Source organism: Oncorhynchus tshawytscha, linkage group LG04, assembly GCF_018296145.1.
Source record: "Oncorhynchus tshawytscha isolate Ot180627B linkage group LG04, Otsh_v2.0, whole genome shotgun sequence".
NCBI lineage: Eukaryota > Metazoa > Chordata > Actinopteri > Salmoniformes > Salmonidae > Oncorhynchus > Oncorhynchus tshawytscha.
In genome coordinates, this window is record NC_056432.1 from 52,676,522 (window position 1) to 52,684,402 (window position 7,881).

Here is a 7,881-nt window from a genome sequence, read left to right on the forward strand (position 1 = left end):
GTTCTATTTGTGACTCTGACGCGCTGCGAGTCCCACCTTTCCCATCTCCTCATTGGTTTTTAGGAGCATACACCCACGTGGGTGATTGAAAGATGAACTGAGGTCCACACTCCAGTCCAGTTGGTGGTGGTAATGCACCTTAAAGTTGTTTGCCAACCGCCATATGAAGTCCAAAGAAGAAGAAGTAGAAGCCTGAAGGAGAGATTACTAAAAAATGAACTCGGTTTACCACAGTTTTATCTGTGGATTAATTGTCGGAGTAGAGGACCTTGTGCATTTCCAGTAAAATAACAACCCAATGATTATATTCCAGGACAAATTAGCTAGCAACAGCTAGCTAAATTTCCATCAATGTTTAATTGCTTTTCGACCTGTCCCCCAAATTAATATAGTTGGTTCAGAGCTTGTGCACCTGTCCTGATCGCATCTGACAAAATCAACATGTTCGCGCGCGAGCGGTCTGGTCAGCAAGTAAGAGGGAGGCAAGAAAGAAAGAGAGACGACACGGCGATAGAGGGAGAGAGGCAGAGAGAGAGAGAGTTGTGATATGAAGGAAGGGGTGATGAGGACAGTGGTTCCTCATTACCCGTTTAACACTGACGATGCTCATGAGAAGCTGAGGAGCGAGAAAGAGGAAGAGAGGGAGAGAAAGACATGTGAAGAGGAAACATGGATGAATGAAATAGGCCACTGGAGCCTTCCTTTCGTGAGGAAAAGAAGGGATCATGCTAACATTGCCAATCTCATCCAACATTTATTCCCGAAACCCCCTTAAAAACACTAGTTCTCTCCTCGAGGAATTCACCTTTGAAGTTCCCACTTGAGCTGAATCCCAACTCCCCCTCCCCCGAAAGACTGTATGCATGACACACTGCACCTCAAGTAAAGCCCAAATCAAAAAGGGGGGGTCCTACCAAAAGACACCCCCTCCAAACGCACGCACACACACACCCCCTCCTCTGCTTCCAGCTAGTGGTGTGTAGGAGGGGTATGTGGGTGGGTGGGGGACACAGAGGAAGCCTCACACCCCTTGAAGGCCCAGGGCTCCTACAATATGTAGCTCCTAAATGAAATTATCTCTCAAGTTCAATAATATTTGTCTAGAGAGAGATGAAACATGAAGAGCCCCGGTTTCCACTAGATAGCATAGCCGCAAAGCCAAAACTGGCAATATCATGAAAACAAAAATTCTCTCTCTCTGTTGTTTTCCTCCTCTCTTTCCTCCCCCTCTCTCTCTCTACCTTGCCCACGTTTCTGTAGACATGCTCTCTTCTCCAATGACTCCGTCTCCTTCTCTACGACTTTCTTCCCTATCTCTATCACCTATCTTCCCTCACCCCTTCTTCACCTCTACCCTCCCTCCCTCCCTCCCTCCCTCCCTCAGTGATGACAGCAGAGTAAAGGCTTCAGCTTCACATTAAAAGGCTGTCTTCACCCCCTTGATCTCCTCACCTTGTTTTCTTCTTCCTCCTCTCACAACGCTGCATTTATTCATTTCCCCCTCTGTTCTCTTTGCCTTTCCATCAGTGTTCCCTCTGTTCTCTTTGCCTTTCCGTCAGTGTTCCCTCTGTTCTCTTTGCCTTTCCGTCAGTGTTCCCTCTGTTCTCTTTGCCTTTCCATCAGTGTTCCCTCTGTTCTCTTTGCCTTTCTGTCAGTGTTCCCTCTGTTCTCTTTGCCTTTCCGTCAGTGTTCCCTCTGTTCTCTTTGCCTTTCCGTCAGTGTTCCCTCTGTTCTCTTTGCCTTTCCGTCAGTGTTCCCTCTGTTCTCTTTGCCTTTCCGTCAGTGTTCCCTCTGTTCTCTTTGCCTTTCCGTCAGTGTTCCCTCTGTTCTCTTTGCCTTTCCGTCAGTGTTCCCTCTGTTCTCTTTGCCTTTCCGTCAGTGTTCCCTCTGTTCTCTTTGCCTTTCCGTCAGTGTTCCCTCTGTTCTCTTTGCCTTTCCGTCAGTGTTCCCTCTGTTCTCTTTGCCTTTCCGTCAGTGTTCCCTCTGTTCTCTTTGCCTTTCCGTCAGTGTTCCCTCTGTTCTCTTTGCCTTTCCGTCAGTGTTCCCTCTGTTCTCTTTGCCTTTCCGTCAGTGTTCCCTCTGTTCTCTTTGCCTTTCCGTCAGTGTTCCCTCTGTTCTCTTTGCCTTTCCGTCAGTGTTCCCTCTGTTCTCTTTGCCTTTCCGTCAGTGTTCCCTCTGTTCTCTTTGCCTTTCCGTCAGTGTTCCCTCTGTTCTCTTTGCCTTTCCGTCAGTGTTCCCTCTGTTCTCTTTGCCTTTCCGTCAGTGTTCCCTCTGTTCTCTTTGCCTTTCCGTCAGTGTTCCCTCTGTTCTCTTTGCCTTTCCGTCAGTGTTCCCTCTGTTCTCTTTGCCTTTCCGTCAGTGTTCCCTCTGTTCTCTTTGCCTTTCCGTCAGTGTTCCCTCTGTTCTCTTTGCCTTTCCGTCAGTGTTCCCTCTGTTCTCTTTGCCTTTCCGTCAGTGTTCCCTCTGTTCTCTTTGCCTTTCCGTCAGTGTTCCCTCTGTTCTCTTTGCCTTTCCGTCAGTGTTCCCTCTGTTCTCTTTGCCTTTCCGTCAGTGTTCCCTCTGTTCTCTTTGCCTTTCCGTCAGTGTTCCCTCTGTTCTCTTTGCCTTTCCGTCAGTGTTCCCTCTGTTCTCTTTGCCTTTCCGTCAGTGTTCCCTCTGTTCTCTTTGCCTTTCCGTCAGTGTTCCCTCTGTTCTCTTTGCCTTTCCGTCAGTGTTCCCTCTGTTCTCTTTGCCTTTCCGTCAGTGTTCCCTCTGTTCTCTTTGCCTTTCCGTCAGTGTTCCCTCTGTTCTCTTTGCCTTTCCGTCAGTGTTCCCTCTGTTCTCTCTTTCCCTCGGGGAGAAGAGATCAGCTCTTTACAAGAGCGAGGCCCTGTTCCGATATGTCCATTAAGGTCAAACACAAGTCTAATTGCTCTCTTTCTCCACTCTCTTTCTATCCATCTCTCTTTCCCTGTTATGCTGTATGATCTGAAAATGCTCTGGCCCCTGTAGTTGGGTTTGAGTTCCTTTAGGCTATCGTGTCATTCCATTGTTGACCACTTGGGGGCCACTGTCCTGTGTCGATGTGTGTTGTTCGTTTAACGTGCTCAGACCTGTAGGAGAATTGTTACATTTCAAAATGGTGAAAGTCACATTGTGGAGCTGCAGACGTTATGGAACGCCATCCTTCTTGCTGTCATTTTGTAGAAGCATTGTCTTTTTTACTCATTTCAGTCCCTATTACTGTACCTACGATGCAGTGGCAATAAGTCATTCTCCAACACTACAGTAGCTGTACCGGGTTAATCTACCTGCTAAGCTTAGGTAGGGGACTCTTTTGCGAGGTTTAGAATAGTGAACCATCAAACCATTGGTTCAATTACCCTTGTTTTCTGTCCTAATCTTCTACACTCCATTCCCTTGTCTTTCTTCATCTTACCTGGTCCTCCATTTCACTTTCCCTTCCTCCCTCACTCCTTCCTTCCCTCCCTGCCTGCCTCCCACCCTCCGTTCCCTGGGGTGTCGGTGCTGTGTCTGTGACACATAATTAAATTCTGTGAGGGACACAGTGCATGCCCACTGGGGCCCAGGAACACTCTATACTCCACACTGGTACAGCTGGGACACACACACACACACACACACACACATCTTTTCCCCCTACAACCACAACAATAAACAACCCCGGAGAATCACATCGACTGGATCACAGTATTATAAGGTCTTTCAAGCATGGCTCTGTTCTGATGAGACTTAGTTTAGTCTGAACTGCAGTTATTGCTTAGGCAAAGCCTTCTCTGATTCATACCCACAAACAATAGTAATACCTATGCTATTTAGCAGATGCTTTCGTCCAAAGCGACTTATAGTCACGCGTGCGCTTTCCTGGCCTGCCGTTACAGGCGCCAGGCTCTACCAAACGGGCAACAGAAGAAAGAGTGGTAGTAACAGGACAGAGAATGGACTGGACCAATTAGAATGTAGTAATCAACGAAGTCACGGTAGAATATCCTGCATAGCTACCTATCTTCTGAAATTCTCCTAAGAGTCCAATGGCTGCTGTGGAAGAGAAGCTTCAGCGCAGAATGACGAGGCACTGTCTACCTCGACTGCACAAGGATCACCTCATCCCTCCGGTCATCAACCTCAGACACCGTTTGAATTGAAACGTTCATGAATCAACCAATCCACGCCAGGTATCGATTTGAACCTTGAACCCACATTTCTAAACTCTAACCCTTGTTTCCTTATAGCTCTTGACATTGTTTGCTGTCGGTCTACTGCAAGTCCCTACGGTACTGTACCATTCTGCTAGCTGGACTGGGCGTTAAATATTAAATAGGATGACGATAGATAGAGTGCATGGTGACATCATCGTGCCCTAAAATCCAGGCAATAAGACAACAAGGTCTGTGGGCAGGGGAGAGAGGGGGAAGAGTGAAAGTGTTGACTTGCGCCAACTTCACCAGCTCAGTCACTTACACTTTCTCTGTCAACAACACACACGGGTTAACTTCTGATCTTTCATTACTCCACTCAGCTAAGAGAGGTGGAAAGAAGGCCTCACCCTGTGTGTGTGTGTGTGTGTGTGTGTGTGTGTGTGTGTGTGTGTGTGTGTGTGTGTGTGTGTGTGTGTGTTTCAGGATTGGGGTCAATTCAGGAAGCACACAAATTCCAAATTTGTGTGTAAGCACACGCAGCTCCTCCTCTGTACTCACAGACAGGTGGATGAGAGTACACAAATAGGAACGCATCATCTCTGGACCCCAGAGTGCTTCAACAGTCAGACAGCAAGCCTGCCTGAATAAGAAGTGGCCATCTTGCGTCACTAACTCAGCGCACATACATGAAACACCTGGAGTATGAATGATTGAAGATGCCATGGAAGAAGGAAAAATGCCTGAGCACGCATGAATACATGGAAATCTCATAGGAATAGATACCTGTAGAGACGGAAAGAGTATGAATGAATACCTGACTAGTCTGTAGGAATACTTGAATACCTACTCCATGTCTAGTGGCAGCGTTGCTCAAAGACATGGAGCGCTGAGGGAAGCAGAGGAGCTCTAAGCAAACCCATCTATCTCTACCGCTCTACCTCATCCTTCTCACATTCACATTCTACTCTTCTTTTTGCCACCCTCTCTCTCTCTTCTGCCTCTCACGATATGAAAACAAGGACTGGGATACACACGGACTTATCTGCACTCGCCATTTCATAATGTCCTTTCGCTGATGATAATATTGTGAGTTTTACCATCACTGCCGCCCACGCTCGCTGTCACTGCATACTAACAGATATGTCACTGTGGAGCCAAATTAACATTCCTCTGTGTGTCTGTGAAAAAGGCAGCCCGCCAATCTGTATGGTTTGCTTGGTAATTAAAGATGCTGCTGGTTTCCCCTTATTTAATATTAATTTATTTTAATTAAATAATCACATGCTTATTAAGTGTCTCTCTCTCTCTCACACACACACACACACACACACACACACACACACACACACACACACGTATGTGTACGCCCTCAATATTAACACACATTTCAAATGGAGCCTTTACAATTCTCCATACAGTTCATTTACTATACTGCAGCAGTCACGACTCGACAAAAGATCTCATTGGAGACTTCATTAAAGGCTAATTGATTTCATCTGTGGTATTCTGAGACTGATAGTGTACAAATTTGCCCCAAACAGGCTTAGGCCAGCCCATTACATCTGCCTGAATATTACAATGGAGAATTGAATCACACATTTACAACAGGAGGGAATAATGGATATAATGGATATAGTGGATATGGATATGAGAATGTTTCACAATGAGAGATGGGGATTCATTTCACCACGGGCTCTGGTCTCCATCTCCTCCTCCCTTATTTTTTTTCTTCTGTTTCTCTATCTCTTCCACTCTACAGCTCTCTTCTCCTCTCATCCCTCAGAATTACAGGCTAATAAAATGAAAGCTGTCTGATTGGAACGGTAGGCCAGGGAGAAAGAAGAACCATAGAGTACCCATTCTACCCCAATGCTCCCCTTTCTCTGTTAGACAGAGACCTACAGCTTATCATCAGCCACTGTATAGAGAGGAAGAGAGGAAGGTAATGAGAGAGAGGACTAGCATGGAGGAGAGGGGGGGGAGAGAGGAATGAAATGAGAGAGAGGACTAGCATGGAGGAGAGGGGAGGGGGTGGGGGAAGAGAGGAAGGTAATGAGAGAGAGGACTAGCATGGAGGAGGGGGGGGGGGGGGGGAAGAGAGGAAGGTAATGAGAGAGAGGACTAGCATGGAGGAGAGGGGAGGGGGTGGGGGAAGAGAGGAAGGTAATGAGAGAGAGGACTAGCATGGAGAGAGGGGGAGGGGGTGGGGGAAGAGAGGAAGGTAATGAGAGAGGACTAGCATGGAGGAGAGGGGGAGGGGGTGGGGGAAGAGGGGAAGGTAATGAGAGAGAGGACTAGCATGGAGGAGAGGGGGAGGGGGGGGGGGAAGAGAGGAAGGTAATGAGAGAGAGGACTAGCATGGAGGAGGGGAGGGGGTGGGGGGAAGAGAGGAAGGTAATGAGAGAGAGGACTAGCATGGAGGAGAGGGGGAGGGGGTGGGGGAAGAGAGGAAGGTAATGAGAGAGAGGACTAGCATGGAGGAGAGGGGAGGGGGCGGGGGAAGAGAGGAAGGTAATGAGAGAGAGGACTAGCATGGAGGAGAGGGGGAGGGGCGGGGGAAGAGAGGAAGGTAATGAGAGAGAGGACTAGCATGGAGGAGAGGGGGAGGGGGTGGGGGAAGAGACGAAGGTAATGAGAGAGAGGACTAGCATGGAGGAGAGGGGGAGGGGGTGGGGGAAGAGAGGAAGGTAATGAGAGAGAGGACTAGCATGGAGGAGAGGGGGAGGGGGTGGGGGAAGAGGGGAAGGTAATGAGAGAGAGGACTAGCATGGAGGAGAGGGGGGGGGGGTGGGGGAAGAGAGGAAGGTAATGAGAGAGAGGACTAGCATGGAGGAGAGGGGGAGGGGTGGGGGAAGAGAGGAAGGTAATGAGAGAGAGGACTAGCATGGAGGAGAGGGGGAGGGGGTGGGGGAAGAGAGGAAGGTAATGAGAGAGAGGACTAGCATGGAGGAGAGGGGGAGGGGGTGGGGGAAGAGAGGAAGGTAATGAGAGAGAGGACTAGCATGGAGGAGAGGGGAGGGGGTGGGGGAAGAGGGGAAGGTAATGAGAGAGAGGACTAGCATGGAGGGAGGGGAGGGGGTGGGGGAAGAGAGGAAGGTAATGAGAGAGAGGACTAGCATGGAGGGAGGGGGAGGGGTGGGGGAAGAGAGGAAGGTAATGAGAGAGAGGACTAGCATGGAGGAGAGGGGGAGGGGGTGGGGGAAGAGAGGAAGGTAATGAGAGAGAGGACTAGCATGGAGGAGAGGGGGAGGGGCGGGGGAAGAGAGGAAGGTAATGAGAGAGAGGACTAGCATGGAGGAGAGGGGGAGGGGGGGGGGGAAGAGAGGAAGGTAATGAGAGAGGACTAGCATGGAGGAGAGGGGGAGGGGTGGGGGAAGAGACGAAGGTAATGAGAGAGAGGACTAGCATGGAGGAGAGGGGAGGGGTGGGGGAAGAGACGAAGGTAATGAGAGAGAGGACTAGCATGGGAGGAGGGGGAGGGGTTGGGGGAAGAGACGAAGGTAAGGAGAGAGAGGACTAGCATGGAGGAGAGGGGGAGGGGGTGGGGGAAGAGACGAAGGTAATGAGAGAGAGGACTAGCATGGAGGAGGGGGAGCGAGAAAGATGGGGGAAAAAGTGAAATGGTAAGAGAGAATAAAGACAGTTTAAAGAGAATGTGAGGGGAAGAGAAGAGTGCAAAGTAGAGAAAGAAATAGGTTCGTAAGGCCATCTGATTCCATTTGATAATAGAAGAGACTTTCCC